This window comes from Heloderma suspectum, chromosome 3 (assembly GCF_057233095.1).
Source record: "Heloderma suspectum isolate Gila_16-S chromosome 3, 16-S_ref, whole genome shotgun sequence".
Classification (NCBI taxonomy): domain Eukaryota; kingdom Metazoa; phylum Chordata; class Lepidosauria; order Squamata; family Helodermatidae; genus Heloderma; species Heloderma suspectum.
Genome location: NC_139460.1, coordinates 118,949,322 through 118,970,942, shown reverse-complemented (window position 1 = coordinate 118,970,942; position 21,621 = coordinate 118,949,322). Strand labels below are relative to the sequence as shown.

Below are 21,621 nucleotides of genomic sequence, written 5' to 3'. Positions count from 1 at the left end.
TTTGTTTCTCTCTTCCTTTGCCCACTCCATCCCTATATCCCATATGCCTTTGTGATGCTGTGGTACTGGCATGGAGAGTGGCTGTTTTTTTGTTTTTTTCTACTGCTCTTGCCCATCGTAGCCTGGCAAAAAGATCCCAAGAACAACCCACGGTTTTGGGTTCATATGTATCCATAACCCCTGGTTTAAACAACCCAGAGTTCACAACCCAACAACAAACCATAGGTTCTCTTTCTGCATTGTTCTTGGTTAACAAGTCATCGTTTCTTAGCAGGACCTCATTCACACATCAAGACAACCCAGTATTCAGCAACCCAAACCATGGCTTAGCACTCATTCAATGTGAACCAGGCCATTATCTTGAAAATCAAACTTCACTGTCTCTGATTTTGTCATTTAGAGCCAGTCAACATCTCTTGACCTAACGTACTTCACATGGTTTCTGTGAGGATAAAAATGGGATAACACTGGATAAATCACCCTAGGCTCCTTGGAGGAACAGCAGGATACAACACAAATATGACAAATTAAGTCATTTTAATTCATTATTCTAGATAGCCAATGTGATTGTGTGTGTATGGGGGGTGAGGGAGGTGGAACTGAAAGTATGTGGACAGTGTTTGGTGCAGTTTCAAAAACCTAAGGAGGACTATGATAAAATGTGACATAGAATTAGACTACAATCTTAAGCATGCTTACCAGATGATAAATCTTGTTTGGGCACCATCCAGCCACACGTTTATTTATTTCTTATTTATTTACAATATTTATATACCACTCCACATCAAAGATTTCGGAGCAGTGAACAACAAGATAAAAGAATAAAACCCAATAATTAAAACAGTTAAAACATTTTAAAAGAACAGATTCTGAACTTATTAAACCACAGCTGGTCACTCAGGGAAGACCTCTTAAAATAGCAATGTCTTCAGGAGGCGCCGAAAACAACACAACGTTGGCACCTGCCTGAACTCCAAAGGCAGGGAATTCCACAGGAAGGAGGCCACCACACTGAAGGGTCTTCTCCTAGTGGACTCGAATTGGGCCATAGGTCCATGTGGAACCAACAGGAGCAAACCCTCCAATGACCTCAGTGATTGGGCAGGTTGGTAAAGAAGAAGGTGCTCTCTCAGGTATCCTGGTCCAAAGTTGTTTAGGGCTGTGTACACTAGTACTAATTCCTTAAACCTGGCCCGGCAGCGAATAGGTAGCCAGAGCAGTCCCCTCAGCGAAGGAGTTACATGCTGAAAAGGGGCAGCTTCCAACAACAGCCGGGCTGCAGCATTCTGCACTAGCTCCAGCTTCCGGACCAGCAGTAATCCATCTTGAGGTTACTAATGCCTGTACCACTGTGGCCAAGCTATCCCAAGCTGTCCAGGAGAGACTGTAGTTGGTGAATCAGCTGAATCTGGTAAAAGGCACTCTCAGCTGCAGTGGCCACTTGGGCTTCCAGGGACAGTGATGATCCAGGAGTACTCCCAAAGTACGGAACGGATCTTTCAGAGGGAGTGCAGCCCCAGCCACAACAGGCAATGAACCTATCTCCCAGACTCAAGAACCACTCACCCACAGGGTTTCCGTCTTGCCAGGATTCAGTTTCAGTTTACTGGCCTTCATCCAGTCCACTACTGAGTTCAGGCACTGGTCCAGGACTTGCACAGCCTCTCCCAATTCAGATGTCACAGGGAGATAGAGCTGTGTGTCATCAGCACACTGATGGGACTTGGCTCCAAATCCCCTAATGACTGGTCCCAGGGGCTTCCTATAGATGTTAAACAGCATTGGGGACAAGATGGTATCCTACAGCACCCATAGCTCAATTGCCCAGGGACCGAGGAATAGTCACCCAATGTTACTCTCCGAAATTGGCCCTGTAGGTAGGACCAGAACCACTGTAACACAGTGCCTCCAATATCCATCCCACTAAGTTGATCCAGGAGGATACCATGGTCGATGGTATCAAAAGCCGATGAGAGGTTGAGCAGAATTAACAGGGTTGCATTCCCCCTGTCCCTCTCTCAATAAAGGTCATCCATCAGGGTGACCAAAGCTGATTCAGTCCCACAACCAGATTGAAACCCAGACTGGAATGGGTCTAGATAATCAATATCCTCCAAGAGTGCCTGCAGTTGGTCTGCCACGACCCTCTCAAGTACTTTCCCTAGAAAAGGGGTATTTGCGACTCGGCAGTAGTTGCCTAATACGATTGGGTGCAGAGTGGGTTTCTTCAGGACTGGCTGCACTACTGCCTCCTTAAGGACAGCAGGGACTACCCCTTCCCACAGGGAAGCAATTATCGCTCCCTAAACCCACCCAGTCACACCTCCTTGGCTAGCTTTTATTAGCCAAGAGGGACAGGGATCAAGAGGGCACATGGTTGGTTGCATTACTGCAAGCACCTTGTCCATTTCATCAGGCCGTAGCAACTGGAACTGATCCCACAAAATCGGGCAGATGGTGGCATCAGACACCTCATCTGGAACTGTGATAACAACAGCATCAAGTTCACTGCAGAGACAAATGATTTTGTCCTCAAAGTGCGATGCAAAAAAGTCACAGTGGGTCCTTGATGGGGCCAGGGCCCCATTTGCTGGGGAGGCTGTTAACAACCCCTTGATCACCTGGAAGAGTTCTGCTGGATGGCTACTCGAGGATGCAATGAAGGCAGCAAAATAAACCTCTGCTGCCTGCAGTGCCATGCAATAGGAATGATTATGTGCTCTAGAGCGTACTCGGTCATCTTCGCTTTGAGTCTTACACCATTTGCACTCTAGCTGATGTCTAGCCTGTAGCTCCCCAGTATACGAAGGAGCGAAGTGGGCTCTACAGTGCTGGAGAGGCACTCAGCTGCAATCAAGTCGATGGCCCTCCGCATCTCACTGTTCCACAGTGAGGCTAGGGCCTTGGCTGGATCACGACACACAAGCTTTCAGAAATCCATTGTGGGGGAGCATTCAGAAATCCATTGGATTGGATTACATCAATCTCCTGGGGTGGACCATCCAAATGGGTCCCCCACCCCTGCAGGAGGGGAGTAACACTGTGAATTCAAATCTCACCAGGAAATGATCTGACCATGACAATGGGGTTGCTTGGACACCCACTTATGCCAATCTTCAGACCACCCAACTCACAACTTGGAGCAAAAACCAAATCAAGGATATGCCCTGCTTCATGTGTCAGGCTGATGACAAACTGAGACAGCCCCATGGTTGTCATGGAGGCCATGAAGTCCTGAGCTGGAACTCCAGAAACAGTCTCAGCATGGAAGTTGAAGTCACCCGGAACCACCGTCCTGGGTTCCTCCAACACCACACTTGAGACTGCCTCTGCCAGCTCAGTCAGGGAGGATGCTGGGCAGCAGGGTGAGCCACCAGCAGCACTCCCAATCTGTCTCTATGGCCCAACAGCTGGTGCAACCCTTCAAGGCCTGCCCCAAGGTGGAGTTGTTTCCTGGTGAAGGAGATGGAAGTTCTATGAACCACAGTGACTCCCGCTGCCCCTGGCCCTCCAACCTATGTTGGTGCTGTACCAAGTACGCAGGTGAGCAGGGCTGAGTCAGGTCAACTCCACCCAGCTCACCCACCCAAGTCTCAGTACTAGATGCCAGGTTAGCCTTCTCATCTAGGGATGTACGAAAGTCCATTACCTGAACCCAAAGTTTGATTCGCGGTGGGGGGGAGGCGCTCCGTCCCTCCCCCCGAAATTCTGGCCGGAGGGGAGGCGCCCCGTCCCTCCCCCCCGAAATTCTGGCTGGGGGGGAGGTGCCCCGTCCCTCCCGCCGCGAATCCTGTCCTGCCAGGACGCAAATGGCGGCGGCCGTAGCTGCTGCCGTTTGCGTCCCTGCAGTCAGCCATGATAGGCTACGTAAATGTTTACGTAGCCTACCACGGCTGAGTGAAAAAAAAAAATCCACGTGTACGTAAATGGCAGCGCCCATGGGCGCTGCCATTTGCGTTCCTTATTTTGGCACATGTAGTCTACGTAAACATTTACGTAGACTACGGCGAAAATAAGGGCAACGCTATTTGCGTTCCCCTTATTTTCGCCGTAGTCTACATAAATGTTTACGTAGACTACACGTGCCAAAATAAGGAATGCAAATGGCGGTGCCCATGGGCGCCACCATTTGCATACACGCGGTTGTTGTTTTTTTTCCACTCAGCCGTGATAGGCTATGTAAACATTTACGTAGCCTATCACGGTGTTTTTTAAAAAATCTAGCCGTGATAGGCTACGTAAATCTTTACGTAGCCTATCACGTTTTTTTTTTTTTTTTTTACCTTGGAAATGGCGGTGGCGGCAGCCGGTCGGAAGACCGGCTGCTGCAGCCGCCGCCGGCAAACCGCCGCCGGAGCTGCCGCAGCCAGGGACATTCGCACAAGGTAAGTCCCGTCCCGGGGTGGGGGGGGGGCAGACCGTTTCTCCACCAATTTCGGGGGGCCGAATGCGCTGGCATTCGGCCTCCCCGAGATTTGTGGAGAAATTCTCTGACATCCCTATTCTCATCCATGCTTAAATCAGGGATGAGTGTGGTCTTATTGTGGACTGACCTAGCATTAAATAGCAGCACTGCAAGACAGGAGGCCTCAGCTACCAGGCACATGAGAGCTAGAGGAAAGGGGTAGAAGGGGAACAGTGTGTAAACATCTGTTGACCATTCTACTTTGATGTCCCAACACATTTACATCCCATTGATTCCATCAGGGAAGTTAAAAAGGTGCTTAAATTTTTCCTCTTGGATGTAATCAACAATACTTTAGAAGTGCTTAACTGTGGCTGGATGCAAAGTAAACATGCTTAAGATCTGGCTGTTAGATTATGAACAAGTCTAATTTAGCCATCACAAATATAACCAATGATTTATCCTGCCCCCCACCCCCACTCTATCACTAGCATAAGAATAGATGACACAAGAATAATAGTTCTGGGCAAAGAAAATGAACAAGTGAAATCACAGAATATAAACAAATTCAGCACCTCTCCTAATTAGACCTAGTATTTAGTCAAATGTATAGCTAACAGTTTACCCTTTCACTTCTTCGAAGTAGCTACTAATGGCATTTTCTTATGGTCCAGCGTAACAGGTTTGTAAATCAAGTTTGTCCTTTTGCTTTTCTATGTGGCTCTAAATTTGTCCAGGAACAGAAAACATTTCAATCTAAAAATGGAAATTCTAGGAATACATGCTGACAAATTATCCTCTGTTTTTTCTAAAATCAATTCCATTCAGAGTGTTATTCTTTCACACAGACATGAACGTATGCAGAACAAATGCACCTGTATTTCTTTCCTCTATGCTGATATGCTTTTGTCACTCTACCTAGGTAACATCCCCCATAAAAAGTCATGCAATTACTTCTTTGTCAGATGCTGAGGGAGGCAAACAAAGTACAGGCCAGCCTTCCCCAAGCCAGTGCCCTCCAGATTTTTTGGACTACAATTTCCAACATCTCTGACCATTCTGTCTGAGCCTGATGGGAGTTGCAGTCCAAAACTTCTCGAAGGGTACCAGGGGATGCTGGTGTAGACGCACACAAATATTTTCATCCCAGATACACATACAACTCAAGGAGTGCAGAATGCATTGGGTTTCTGAGTTAATTTGCCAGATCTCATCTGGAGAATGGTGCTGTCAAGGTGGACACTGAGCCCATAGAATCCCAGAGTAGTTCTGATTCTGAGGAAGAGCAGTTGCTCCTGGGAGAGGAGTGTGCTCCTTTTTCCCAGGGCCAACAGCTGATGGAAATTCCTCCCACCAGCATTCCTAGCTTAGAAAGCAGTCCTGGGAGTGACAGAGAGCGGGAAGCGGACTTGATGGACGCGCGACGCCGACACAGAGAGCGGCGCCAAATGGAGGGCACGGAAAGGAGGCGTAGTGCCCGGCTGGCGCGCAAACAACGGCTGCGCCCAGAGGATCCAAGGGAAAAGGGGAGGGACTCTCCCTAGTCCCGAAGTTCAGGGGTCTGACAGTAATTCCCTTTCAAACGGGGACCAACTGTTCCAACGTAGGGCATAGGTACTGTGCTGCTCATATCTAGTTGCTAACGGTAGAGTTATTAAGTTGTAAAAGAGGAATAAAGCTTTGAAAAGAATCCCTTTGTCTGTATCTGGACTTGGCTAACGGATTAGACAGAGAGAGGCCTCCAAGGAGCCCTTGACAGGTGCCATGGAGCATTTTCCCTGCCATTGCCCACAAAGGAGTGGACAACAATGAGAAAGTTCAGGTACTAGGAAGAATGCTGCTATGCTGCTCTTTGCATGGTGACTTGGAGCAGGGGCTGTTAGAGTATTTCCTGGGGAATGCATCTTGGAATGTGTTTGGTCCAAGCCATCGAAACAAGATACAACCACTGCACGTGCCATGCTACTTGTACAGACAACACACACATGCGCGCGCACACACACAAACGTCTTTCATCTGTAGTGGCCCGAAGTACTCATATATTTTTTCCTGTAATAAGAAAAATGGGACAGAAGATAGAGCAGATGTACCTTGCCGAAGTGCCTCAGAACATTTAAAAATCTCTAAGAGACTTGTGAACTGGCTGCTCCCACCACTGCCCCACTCACCACCAGCTCCATCCAGTCATGGAGTCTCCCAAAGGGCTTTGCAGGGCCCAGTATGGCCCCACATTCCAAAAAGGTTTCTACTTCTGCCTTTTGGCAACCGGGGCAGCACGAGGTTGCCCCCATACCACAATAGCTCATGTTTAAATAGGAACCATTTCTCAAGTCACTGCTTTTCCCTCCACAGCTGGAACAAGAAACATACATTTACACAGATTTTTCACCCTATTTCAAAGTTTTATGGAAATGTCAATTTTTAAAGATTACTTACTAAGTCCTTACAAAACAAGATGATTTCTAAGAACTCTTTGAAAGCTTTCTGTTCCGAAAGGAAAGGAAGAAATTGGGGTTTTCACCTATCACAGCAAAAACACCCACTCCTACTTCCTTATGCTAATCCATTTCAAATGCATGAAAATGTTAAATACTGATTAGGACTGCGGTAGGTTTTACAGCCCCTTCATGGATCACTGCCTTGTTGTGGCGAAGGGGCTTGCGTAACTCAGTGAAGACATAAGCTATGCCGTGCAGGGCCACCCAAGACGGACAGGTCATGGCGGAGAGTTCTGACAAAATGTGGTCCACTGGAGAAGGAAATGGCAACCCGCTCCAGGATTCTTGCCAAGAAAAACCCATGGAACTTATCACAAGGCTAAAAGAGATGACGCCGGAAGATGAGCCCCTCAGGTCGGAAGGTGTCCAATATACTACTGGGGAAAAGCTGAGGGAATTTCCAAGTAGTGCCAGAAAGAGTGAAGTGGCTGGGCCAAAGCCAAAAGGACACTCAGCTGTGGATGTGTCTGGTGGTGAAAAGAAAGTCCGATGCTGTAAAGAACAATATTGTTTAGGAACCTGGAATGTAAGATCAATGAATCAAGGTAAGCTAGAGGTTGTCAAACATGAGATGGCAAGATTGAACATTGACATCTTGGGAATCAGTGAACTAAAATGGCCAAGCATGGGCGAATTTAATTCAGGTGACCATTATATCTACTACTGTGGGCAAGAATTCCTTAGAAGAAATGGAGTAGCACTCATAGTCAATAAAAGGGTGGGAAAAGCAGTACTGGGGTACAATCTCCATCACTTTTGCAGCCAAAGATGGAGAAGCTCTATACAGTCAGTAAAAACAAGACCTGGAGCTGACTGTGGCTCAGATCATGAGCTGCTTCTTGCAAAATTTCGGCTTAAATTGAAGAACGTAGGGAAAACCACTAAACCATTCAGGTATGACCTAAATCATATCACCTATGAATATACAGTGGAGGTGAGGAATAGATTGAAGGGATTAGACCTGATAGACAGAGTGCCTGAGGAACTATGGACGGAGGTCCATAACATAGTTCAGGAGGCAGCAATGAAATCCATCCCAAAGAAAAAGAAATGCGAAGAAAGCAAAGTGGCTGTCTGATGAGACTTTACAAGTAGCTGAGGAAAGAAGGGAAGCGAAAAGCATGAGAGAAAGGGGAAGATATAACCAACTGGATGCAGAGTTCCAGAGAATAGCAAGGAGAGACAAGAAGGCCTTCTTAAATGAACAATGCAAAGAAATTGAGGAAAACAATAGAATGGGAAAGACTAGAGATCTCTTCAAGAAAATCGGAGATCTCAAGGGAACGTTTTGTGCAAAGACGGGCATGATAAAGGACAAAAAAGGCAGTGACCTAACAGAAGCAGATGAGATTAAGAAGAGATGGCAAGAATACACAGAAGAACTATACAGTAAAGATCTTAATGTCCCTGAAAGCCATGATAGTGCGGTCACTGAACTTGAGCCGGACATCCTCGAGAGTGAAGTCAAGTGGGCCTTAGGAAGCATTAGTAACAACAAAGCTAGCGGAGATGACAGTATTCCAGCTGAGCTTTTTAAAATCCTAAAAGATGATGCTGTTAAAGTGCTGCACTCAATATGCCAACACATTTGGAACACTCAACAGTGGCCACAAGACTGGAAAAGGTCAGTTTACATTCCAGTTCCAAAGAAGGGCCATGTTCAAACTACCATACAATTGCGCTCATTTCACATACCAGCAAGGTTATGCTCAAAATCCTACAAGCTAGGCTTCAGCAGTATGTGAACCGAGAACTACCGGAAGTACAAGCGAGGTTTTGAAGAGGCAGAGGAACTAGAGATCAAATCGCCAACATTCGCTGGATCATGGAGAAAGCAAGAGAATTCCAGAAAAACGTCTATTTCTGCTTCATTGACTACGCTAAAGCCTTTGATTGTGTGGATCACAACAAACTCTGGCAAATTCTGAAAGAGATGGGAGTACCAGACCACCTTACCTGTCTCCTGAGAAACCTGTATGAGGGCCAAGAAGCGACAGGAAGAACCGGACATTGAACAACCGACTGGTTCAAAATTGGGAAAGGAGTATGACAAGGCTGTATATTGTCACCCTGCTTATTTAATTTATATGCAGAGTACATCATGAGAAACGCCAGGTTAGATGAATCACAGGTCGGAATTTAGATTGCCAGGAGAATTATCAACGACCTCAGATATGCAGACGATACCACCCTAATGGCAGAAAGCGAAGAGGATCTAAAGAGCCTCTTGTTGAGGGTGAAAGTGGAGAGTGCAAAAGCTGGTTTGAAACTCAACATTAAAAAAACTAAGATCATGGCATCTGGCCCCATCACTTCCTGGCATAGAGAAGGGGAAGAAATGGAAGCAGTGACAGATTTTATTTTCTTGGGCTCCAAGATCACTGTAGACGGTGACTGCAGCCATGAAATTAAAAGACGCTTGCTCCTTGGGAGGAAAGCTATGGCAAACCTAGACAGCATAGTAAGAAGCAGAGACACCACCTTGCCGACAAAGGTCCGTCTAATCAAAGCTATGGTTTTCCCAGTAGCAACGTATGACTGTGAGAGCTGGACTATAAGGAAGGCTGAGCACCGAAGAATCGATGCTTTCAAACTGTGTTGCTGGAGAAGACTCTTACAAGTCCCCTGGACTGCAAGGAGGTCAAATCAGTCAATCCTAAAGGAAATCAACTCTGACTGCTTATTGGAAGGATGGATACTGAAGCTGAAGCTCAAATATTTGGCCACCTAATGCGAAGAGAAAACTCACTGGAAAAGACCCTGGTGCTGGGAAAGACTGAAGGCAAAAGGAGAAGGGGACGGCAGAGGGTCAGATGGCTAGACAGCATCACCGATGCAATGAATATGGACTTGAGCACACTCGGGGAGAGAGCGCAGGACAGGAAGACCTGGCGTGCTATGGTCCATGGGGTCACGAAGAGTCGGACACGACTGAACGACTGAACAACAACAAATTGTACAACAGAAGTACAAAAGAGCAAATGGTCTGCACAGAGAGCACTTCAACTATGGTTCCATTTTAGCATGCATATTCCTACCAGAAAAGTTTGTAAGTTTTCAAACAAGCTGTACCCCTGCCCCCAAATGCACAGATCAGCCACATAAAAGGAGACTATCAATCACCCCAGGTAATACAAGTGCATGCTTTAATATGGTAAAGACACACAAGCATGTGCTGCTTATACAAGACAAGGTTACTGTCCTGGGGTCTAGGCACTTCTTATGAGACACCTTAGTGCAGAAAGTCTTCCCATGGTGGCCTAGAGAAGGGATGTATGAGAATTTCGTTTCAGTTCGCAAATCCCTTGAAAATGCCAAGTCACAATCCCAAACCCAAGCACATTTTCTCTGACAATTTGCAAATTTCCAAACTTCCTTCACGTCTGCAAAATGTATACTTGAAAAGTGTGTAACATTCTCAAAATGTACAACTTTCTCAAAATGTACACATTTTAAATGACCCACACTTTAGTCTCTGGGGAAAATTTGCGAAACTTTGGAAATCTGCACAGATTTGGGGATTGCTTGCATAACTTTCACATTCGATAGCTGTTCATTTTGTGCAATTTTCCTGTCCACACAAAATGAACAGCACGTGCAAACGTGAACACAAATTGAGAGACAAACAGAGAGCTGATGTTCAGAGAATGTTGGCGAGCTCAAACATCGCTTGTTCTCCCATCCCTAGCCTAGGGTTACAAGAAAGAACCTTCCTGCAAATATGGTGATGAAGGCTGCAAGTGTATACCCACTTACCTGTGAGACCTGTTTCTCTCTCTCTCTTCCCAAACCACCCTCATCCACTGACTCCAGTATTCTACAGTACTCTACTTTCTCCATATAATACAATAATCTCTAATATATACAGACAGGCACCAACATACACACATCTCCATGACCACATTAAGGATAATGCAATTTTTTAAAAAAAATGGCAATGTTTTTGGAAGTGTAATAGTTTTCTTGTTAATCCCTTTCAGTTAACATTCTATTTCTTAATGATCAGTAATTCCTTACATTAAATAAATGGAGTTTTCCCTTACACCAGGGGTGGAGAGCCTTCAGGCCTGAAGGACCTTTAAGGGTTTTGTTTTTTTAGCACATCACTAACCAGAACCAGGTACAAAATAGTGACAGAGGGGAGGGGCATGGCTAGACAAAAAGTGGTGGCTCAGGGGACAATTACTTACTATGCCCCATGAACCCCACACAGTGGAATAAAGGCAGGTTGCTTACCTGTAATACAGTTCGAGTGGTCATCTGTGCATTCACACATATGAATGCATTTTTATTTCATAATAAAATAAATATGGGCTCTGTGCCTGCGTGGAGCCTTGATATGGGAAACTTCTATAGCTGAGGAACATGTTTTTTGGTGGGAACCCTCCCCCACCGTCCACTGTGCATGTGCCTGCAGGTTCCCGCCCATTCCTTCAGTTCCTTGAGACCGTGCAGTGTGGCCTAGTATCCGAGGGAAGAAATCACACCGCAGTACCAACATTGAATGTGACATTGACACCGAAGTGGGGATGGTGGGTGGGTTGTGCGAATGCACAGATGACCACTTGAAGAACTACAGTTACAGGTGAGCAAGTTGCCTTTCTTCTTTGTGGGCTCTGTACATCACACATATGGGTGAGTAACAAGCTAACTTACCAACGGTGGGTTGGTGTCTCAATGTAAGATCGAAGACAGTACTGTGCAACCAAAGGAATAGTCTGCCCATGCCTGGACATCCAACTTGTAGTGTTGTACAAACATGGATGGCTTTGCCCAGGTTGCAGCCTTGCAGGCATCAGGCAAAGTCTCTCCCCTGTCGAAAGCCACAGACATGGCTACACCTCTTGTCGAATGTGCCTTCACTGGAGATGAAGGAGTCTGACTGGCAATCTCATATGCCAAATGAATGGTCTGAACAACCCATGTTGCTAACCTCTGTGACGATACCAGGAGGCCTCTCTGCCTTCCACTGTAGCAAAGGAATAGCCTGTTAGATTTACGGAACGACTCAGTCCGCAACTTATAAAAAGCCAGTGCTCATCTAACATCAAGTGAATGTGAAGAGATCTCCAATTTTGAAACAGCAGCCGGGGGAAAAGCTGACAAAACTATATCCTGGCTCAAATGGAATTCTGACACTACCTTTGGTAGGAATGTAATGTCTGGCCTCAACACCACGTTGTCTCTATGGAATATGAGGTCTGGAGGGTCAATCCTTAATGCACAAAGTTCACTCGATCTCCTTGCTGACGTAATTGCAACCAGGAAGTCCACCTTCCAAGACAGAAGGCACAAATCGACTGTGGAGAGGGGCTCAAAGGGCTTACTTGTGAGAGCATGAAGTATGATGGACAAGCTCCATTGGGAGACAGGCGCTCAAACCGGTGGCACTACATGTCTTAAACCCCTGAGAAACTGTCTCAGCAATGGATGCGTGAAAACCGTGAAACCTTGTAGTGGTGAACGAAAAGTGGAAATAGCTGCCAAGTAAACCCTAACAGAAGAATACTTTAAACCTTTCAGGAACAACAAATGCAAAAAACAAAGAACACACTCCACAGAGCAATGAAGAGTATCCATGTTGTTGGCAGCTGCAAAAATAGGAAACACTCTCCACTCACCAGCATAAGAGTGCCTTGTTGAAGGCTTCCTAGCCGCCTCCAGTACTGACCTTACAGGAAAAGGTAGGGTATTCATTGAACATTCCAAGCTGTCAGCTTGAGTGTCCTTAAATCCAGGTGCCTGAGCTGCCCTTGGGCTTGTGACAGAAGCATCAGTATCAGTGGCAGTCTCCAGAAGTTGTCTCTGGATGGAGCCAGCAGGGGAGCGAACCAAACCTGCTGCGGCCACCACGGTGTGATCAGAATCCCTGCGTTCCGTCCTGGACCATCTTTGCAATGACTTTCGATAGTAGCGGAAAGGGAGGGGACAGGTAATATTGGTTGGTTGTCCAGGGAAGAAGGAAAGCATCCCTGAGAGACCCAGTCCCTATTCTTGCTCTTGTGCAGAAACTCTCACGCACTGTGTCCTCTGGAGTTGCAAACAGATCTACTGTTGGAGTACCCCCTCACTCGAAATAGGCATTGTAGGATGTCGGGTGCAAGTTGCCACTCATGAGACTGCTGAAACATCCTGCTCAACAAATCTGCTAGCACACTGCCCTTCCCTGCAATGTGTATCGCTGACAGACAAATTCTTCTGTGAATCGCCCAGTAGTATATTTTCAGAGTTAGGGAGATCAAGGCTGGCGCATGAGTTCCCCCTTGCTTGTTTAAGTACCAAACAACTGCTGTGAGTCCGATGCGATCTGTACATGGCAACCCATTATATTTGGTTAGAAAGCCTTCAATGCTTTCCACACTGCCAGGAGTTCTAGATGATTTATATGTAGCCTCTTCTTGGATCCAGACCATAGACCCTGGGCCCGAAGGGATATGCACTGCGCTCCCCATCCAAGAAGCAACGTCAGTCATGAGAACACAGGAAGGCGGCTCTTGAAGAAAAGGCATGTCTTGAGAAAAGGTTCCCTATTGATGTTCACCATAAAAGTGACCGCAGGACTTCATCTGGTAACGTTAATTGGACTCGATGTGCATCTTCTGTCCCGGGAAAAACATGTATGAACCATGTTTGATACATGTGGGCTGCGTTCGTAGGTGAGCCCACGCCACCACCGACACCATGGCTGCCATTAAACCAAGAAGACGCTGAATACAGTAAGCCATTACTTTCTTTCATCAAACTAGTGACGTGGCAAGACCAAGGTTAGCCAATGCTCTTTCCCGAGGGAGAAATCTCTTGTGGGACCTGGAGTCCAGTATCGCTCCGATGAAGAGTATCTTCTGAGACGGGTGGAGCTTGGATTTTTCCTTGTTGATATAGAGGTCCAAGTCCCGCAGAAGACTGCATATCAGAAGTACCTTCTGAGATAGAGCCTCTCTGGAACTGCCCACAACTAGCCAATCATCTAGATAAGGGTATATTTCTATGTGTCAGGTGACAGGTCCTGAGATGTGCATACACCGTGGCCATGCATTTGGTAAACACTCTCGGGGCCGTGGCTAATCCGGATGGCAGGACCTGAAACTGACAAACGTTGTGGTCAATAGAGAAGCGGAGATACCTACAATTCGAGGGGTGGATCGCTATATGAAAATATGCGTCTTTGAGATCGATCACTGAGAACCATGCACCCTTCTGTAAAAAAGGAAGAATGGTCGCTAGCATAGACATCTGAAACTTTCTGGTGTGAACAAGGCAACTGAGATCGGAGATCTAGGATTGGACAAAGTCCTCCGTCCCTCTTCAGTACCACAGAATAGCGGGAATAAAACCCATCTGGTTGCTGACTGGACGCCACCTGTTGGATGGCTCCCTTCTGGAGCAGAGAGGCCACGTCTAATAGCAGTGCATCCGTGACCAGCGACTGTTTTACAGTACCAAGGGGAGGGAGGGTGTTGAATTCAATTCTGTATCCTTGTTTGACGATAGCCAACACCCAAGTGTCTGACATGATCTTTTCCCAACTGGGGAGAAAATGAGCCAAATGGGCTCTGAATAAAGGCCTGACAAAGGGGGTTGAATACCAAGAAAATGGAAGTCAACGACGCCACTTGGAACCTTGGTCAGTCTTCCCTCAGTTTTGACAGAAGCGGTTGGGTAGATAAAAGCACCTTTGTTGCGAGAAAGGCTGTTGTCAGGATGTATGATCCATGTATTGCCGCAGAAGATAGTATGGCTGTGGTCTTGACCATTTACATGGTTTGTACAGCTGCTGTATCTGACCTAATCCCATTTTCCTTGCAGTGGTTTTGGCCTTCTGGACACTGTCCATTGCTTTCTCAGTGCCGGAGTTGAACAATCCCACTCCATTGAAAGGCAGATCCTATATCCGTGACCTGGCCTCAGGGGCCAAGCCAGCCGAACACAACCACGCATGCCTCCTGAGTGCTACTGCTCCAACCATGGCCTTTGCCCCACAATCTGTTTGGTGCCTAGCAGTATTTATTTTAGATCGTTTCAGGGCTTCCAACTTAAACACTCGAGCCAACTCTCACTGACTGTCTGGTAAGTAGTCACAGAGAGATCCAATTTTTTCCTATAGAAAGAGCTGATATCGAGACATCATTGCTTGATAATTAGATACACGGAGTCCCAAGGCTGTTGATGAATAAATTCACCTACCAAGTATGTCTAACCGGCGACCCTCCTTGTTGACTGGTGAGACATGTACTTTCTGTGACTTCCCTTGCAAAGACTCTACGATGACAGAGTTCGGTTTCGGGCGTGAAAAAAGAAAGCCAGTGTCCTTTTCTTGCATCATGTACATCGACTCCAGTCTTTTAGAAGTTGGCGCCCTCGAAGATGGAGCTTTCCATGAAAGCTGTACAGTCTGTAGAAAGGTGGGTAGAAATGGTACTGCCATTGGTGCCGAAGACTCTGTGTAAACTGAATCAAACACCGGGTCCTGCTATTTCTCTGTGGGTTGTTGGGTCTCAATGCCCAATGACTGAGCCATACAAAGGACTTGCTCTGTGAAATGTCCCATATCTTCTGATGGTGAGGCTCTCTCCAAGACAGCAATGACACCATCAGGGGAAGATATGGAAGGCGGGACAGAAGAATAAGAAGTCGAATTTGACCCATAGTCCTCGGCGTCCAACTGTTGGGTTGTGGCGGCCACGAGGGGTTCTTCTTGGCATTGAGCCTGCACATGTGGTGGAGGTATGGGCGAGTGCCTCTGCAGTGGGACTGAAAGGTGATGTTGGTCCTGGTGCTTTAGCAACGCAGAAGAGCGCGGTGGAACCGGTGGAGGAAGGAAATCCCTCAGTACTGGTGGTGGTGGAGGTGGGAATTTTTATCCACTGGAGGCCGAGATACTGATGCCGATGGAGGTGGTTAGTACCGAGGATCAGGAGCACCTAGATAGCACATCCGATCACAGTATCTCTCACGGTCCCGATAGTCCCATTCGTCCCAATAAGTGTATCGCATGGAGAGATCATGATATTCAGAATAATGGTCTCGCTCCTGTATCAGGGATCTTGATCTCGCACAGGATTCCCTGTCCCTATAAAAACCAAGTCTGCAGCTTGAGCCAAAGGAGACCTATCCCTCGAATGCGTAGCCTCTTGATGAAAGGTTGGTGGAGGGTAAACTTGCACCCGAAGAGGTGAAGCAATACATGAACATGTTAGAGAGAGATCCCTTATCTCACCCTCCAACATCTATACCGGTTTGTGTCTGTTGTCTGTACCAAAGTGGTTGGTACCTGCGCCGAGACTCTCAGAATAGGAGAATCTAGCAATAGAGGAGGCAGTGGCATAGATGATCCTTCTGTCCCCTTCTTTTGTTTTTCCTTTTTCTCCGCTTCTCCTCTACTGGATACTTCGAGGCCTTCGCCTTTTTAGTCAACTTCTTTGCCAATGAAAGTGACAAAGAACATCCAGGAGTGGGTGGATTCGGGCACTCTTTTGCCAAGGCAGGTTGTATTGGTGATGCTAGTCATGCCCGACAATTTAGGAGAGGTCTCTGATACGTGAGACCTTTGCTCTTTGGGAACGTCCACCGCTCCCAAAGCTTTTTCCGAAGCGCCACCTTCAACCTGTCTGCCTGGTTTTTGCGAGCCTGCTTGAAAAAAGACTGACAGTGGTGGCAGGCTTCAACGATGTGGGCTTCCCCCAAGCAAAATAAACACAAAGACTGTCCATCAGTGGGTGGCACTTTGCTCCCACAACATATGTGCTTTCAAAAGGGGGCCCATGGGGCCATTCGCCTAAGGCAGATAGCGATCAATGATCATGAATGCAAAAACAATAAAAAAGAACGCTAATGAGAAAGTTGGGAAAAAAACAATTAGAACAGGAAGAATAAAAACTAAAAAAAAAAAAAAGGACAGAGCCTCAGTGATTGAGGAAAAGCAATCGATTTGATTGGAAGACGTTCCCGATGAGGTAACGACTACAGCAGTCGAAAGAGAACTGAGGGAATGGGTGGGAACCTGCAAGGACATGAGCAGTGGATGGTGGGGGAGGGTTCCCGCCAAAAAACATGTTCCTCAGCTATAGAGGTTTCCCGAATCTAGGCTCTGCACAGGCACAGAGCCCATATGTGTGATGCACAGAGACCACGAAGAAGAACTTACATATACCAGTACAATTCAGGGATACTACAGGCCAACACAACACTGTAAAACTGGCCAGCAGAACTGTGCAAAGACCTGGTCAAAGACAACCAATTAATATTCATATTTTACTGTCAAGAAACACTGAGCTTGAGGGATAAAATTGCATTTTTAAGAAACAGCAAGTTGTGTAATGACACTTAGATATATTGACCTTTGACTTATCTCACATGCTCAGAGGCTCACTAGAAAGGAAATTGCACTTATAATGAACCTACGCCAAGCATTATGGATCTCTAGGCCCCTCTAAAACTACAGGTGACTTGGTTATACTCCTGGGGCCATTACAAGGCCCACTGAGGTCAGTGGGTCTTATTCCAAGGTAAGTGTGCATTGGATTGCAGCCTAAGTTAGTTGAACTTAGCTCCCATTGAAATCAATTGTTTTACATTGTAACTAACTTGTCCCACTGAGTCCAAGAACGGCCTACTTAGTTCAGCATCCTGCGTCCAGTGCCCACCCCAATGTTTATGGGAAGCCCACAAGCAGGATATGAGAGCAATAGTAATTTCATGCTCCAGCAACTATTACTCACAGGGATACTGCCTCCAATACTGGAGGTATTAGATAGCCATCATGGAGGCATTATATAGCCATATAATACTGGAGGTATTATATAGCCATCATAGTAGCCACTAAACTTCATTTGCTAGACAGACTTTTATTTCTTAAAGCATTGGTCTTGTAGTCTTCCTAAGCATAAACATTTTGAAGAGAGTGGTGTTGGGGGGATATAAAAATATTTTAGAAGTGAAAATTGACAACAGGGAAGGAATGGCTGCCCCCTATACTTCCCTTCCAAATTTGTTTTGCTTGCTTAGCTGCTGTTCAGGTGTGTTTACATATTTTGCTTCACTTTCAAACTCTGAGCTTGTAGACTACTCCAAGGAAGAGGTTTGGCTAATTTATTGATTAATGGAAACTGCTACATGCTGTTTAAGTTCACCTTAAAGTCACAGTCCTGAAAACAAGAATTAGACCACAAGTCTTCATAGTCCATCTGCCTAACGACAGAAACAAAAATAAAACAGCGAAACGTAACTAGAGGAAGCGGAGAGCAACACTTAAAACCTCAGGTCTCAGACTTTGTTTCTATTGCACTAAACTGTGGCTAGCATGTACGGAGTACTGCTAAGGGAAATAATGGCTTGGAAGAACTACCAGTGCCAGAAGGCAGCAGAGTTCAATAAACTATAGCTAGGAAGCTTGGATGTCTTTACTGCTTACATACTACAATAATTTTTCAGGCTTGCATATGAAAACATATTCTTTAATTCTTTAAAGACTTAATGCAAGATACAGATAACCTAATTAGGTTACAATCCTATACATACTTACCTGGAAGTAATCCATTGATCTCAGTGTAGCTTACTTCTGAGTAGACATGTATAAAATTGTACTGTTAGTGTTGAGAATCCTACTTATCATGACAATGGGGATTTGGAGGCTTCTAGTACAAATGCCTTTTGGGATACTAAAATAATTTGGCTAATTGGAAGATACAGGCAGAGACAAATACAGATTTTCATTAACATTGAGCAATGTTGGAGGCCCTTCACAAATCCAAGCAGGAAGGAATGCAATTCTACACATTTCATTGTAGCAAATGTGGGTTTATTACCAAATATATGCTCATCATGAACTTGCAGCAAATCTCAGCAACCTGAATGTATCTTGTGTGAGAAATCAGTCGTGTCCCCCCCCCCCCACACACACACACACACCACATCCCAGGGCATTTCTCTGAACAAAGAACATAGCCAGGCAGCTATAGACACCAAAACATTACATTTCCAAACATTCCAGGCTGACTCTTCCCCTCCCCACATGACTCAACCTTATGTTAACTAGGTATTTGCAGGAATCACCTGGGGGACACATGATCAGGTCCTCCCAGCCTATTGAATAGTGAGTTTGAATTTCCCTCTCTGGGAGCTGCCCAGCTCCCATAGAAATGCCTTTGGTCTTTCAGTTCTTGTCTCCACCTGGCTGGCAGAGAAGCCATGCTATGGAGCCTCGGGTGGGCCTCATCCGCACCCCCTGAAAGCTGCTTTGGAGAGTTAGGTAACTTCCAGTTAGCTAATTAGGTATTTCATTTTATTTTAAAAGTGACTAACATTTCTGAAGTTCTCTCTGCTTGGTTCTTGAATAAATATACTCAGTTGGAAACTGTAGTTATCTGGCCCTTTGCCTAGCCTGAAGGCTGGGCTTACACATATGCTGGACTGCCTGGAAAACATGCTGACCTAGTTCTAAGGAGTTTAAAGGAAGCTCTGGAAAAGGAACCTATCCTTCTCCATACAGAAAAGCCAGAGGCCTGGATTCCCAACTGTCCAGGTTATGAGTGATTAAATATTAAATTATTATATAAGAGTTCTTAAATATGTGGGTGGTGGCAGCCTACATCTGTGGAATATCAAAGATGTCTGGCAGCGTGTCCTACCTTGCAGGGTTGGAGGTACAGATGTACTGTCTGTCACAGTCTGAAAGGCATACACATGTGCAAATATACATGTATCATATTTATCCTTTACATTTTTAAGTGTGCAATTAAAGCAGTGGTAGGGAACCCATGGTCTTCCATACGCTGTTGGACTACAAGTCCCATTATCCCTGACCACTGACCATTGTGGCTGGGGCTGAAGTGAGCAGAAGTTCAACAACATCTGGTGCGCCACAGGTTCCCCAACTCTGAATTAAAGGATATTAGGTGTATCTATACCTAATAAATGTAATATCTGATGGGGATCTGAAGCAATAGGTTAAAATAACTGAGCTCTCCATACCGAACTCTTTCTACTAAGTATCTTTCTAGAACCCAGGCTTCAAAAACTGAACAGACCATTCCCTTGTCCTTTTTAACCAAAGGTAATAACACCATAAGTGAAAGAATTAAAGATCAAAAGGAAAGCCCATGACAAATTGAAAATAAAGGAACAACCTACGCACTTGTAGGTCACCAGCATTTTAGTATTCTGATTCAATATTTTGCCTGAATTCTTTACACAGATGGGGCCACTCTGAATGGCTTTCAATGGTTCACAGTGGAAGATGGCAATGGTTCACAGTGGAATTTGTCTTCCAAAGAATGGCTTAAATGTCTAGCCAATAGCATATCGTTTAAAAGCTGCAACAATTTCGCTGAAATAAAGCTGCAATTTCCTCCCTTTAGACAGCACTGTGTTTCACAAAATATCTACGCTGTGTATATATTTTAAGGCTGACTTTTAAGAGCACCCAAGACTTTGCTTGTATTTCAAAGCAACCTTTCCAGAGTGAGATGAACCAGAATGACTGCAGCCCTCCTGATAGGCATACCATGTTAAGCTGTTCTGTGAGTTGTAAAGGAGATGGTAAGTGACCGCAAGTATTTTCTTTCCCCATTTTGGAAACAACTGCAGTTTTCTTTCCTTAGCAAAGAGCTCTGGCCCCCACCTTTGCCCTCTGCAACAAACAGCTATTTAAAAGTCCAAACTATACAGAAAATCTTTAGCAGAGGTGTTAGAATTATTACTTTGCTAGTGTTCCATGGCCACTTATTTAAACCAAGTTTCAGTCCCACATTTCAGTACCAGTCTCCAAGATGCCTTGCACTAAAAATGATACATAAAATAGATATTTACTTTAAAACCATACAATATAAAAAAAACAAAAACCTTATAGTAAAGCAACGGTAGAGCAGTACAGAATTGGGACCTGGTAACATCTATTAAATTCAGTCCACAGCACCTTTACCAGCAAAAATGAAATGTCCATAAGCCACTGATTGCTAGCAATCAAAGAAAGAAGGGAAACCCCTTTAGCACAGCCCTCTCAAAAAAACCCGACCAGTGCCTCCTGCTTCACGGATTCAAAAATATACTGCCTAATCCATTTAAGTCTGCAACCCTTCCTCTATTCCTTCTCAAGACTCAGACTTCACAACTTCAACATCAAGTCAGACTTTTTTTCTCCTCCCTTCCCCCACCCTGTTGCCCTGGTCTCCTTTTCATAACATCTTGCCTGATGAAGAGATCTGGAGATCTGAAAACCTGCTTGCAATTCTTTGCATGTTTAGTTGGACCCAATAAAGGTATTGCCTGACTGTGGATTTTTAAATAAACTGTAGTGAGTTGGGAACTGAACAGTCTCTAACAGCAGCCGCCTCCGCAGCACAACCTGCTTTTTAAACCTGGAGGGAACTTAAGAAGCAATTTGCGAAGTTAAATATTAAAGGCACATGCACACACATACATACATTTAACTTAAGGGGTCTTTGAATTAGTATGGAAATAAACAATGACCATTTACAAGGATGATACCCACGTACGTAAATATCTGGGGATTGGGGGAGAGTATCCTACCTTTTCTCCAAAGACTTCAGGTTGGCATACATGGTCTCCCCCTACTTTTATGCTCACAACAACCTTGTGAGATTGATTAGGCTGAGTGAGAATGACTGGCCCACAATCACCCAACAGTCAGTGAGGATTTGAATGTGGATCTCCCCAATCTAATACTTTAATCCAGGGGTAGGCAACCTGGTACCCTCCAGA

The 21,621-nt window shown here is 45.5% G+C and overlaps 1 protein-coding gene across 1 annotated transcript in view; it reads right to left on the bottom strand.

Moving 5' to 3' along the window:
* The window catches only part of DHRSX (dehydrogenase/reductase X-linked), a 193,196-nt gene that overhangs the window by 82,105 nt on the left and 89,470 nt on the right, over positions 1 to 21,621 (bottom strand). The gene's annotated exons all lie outside the window — the stretch shown is intronic.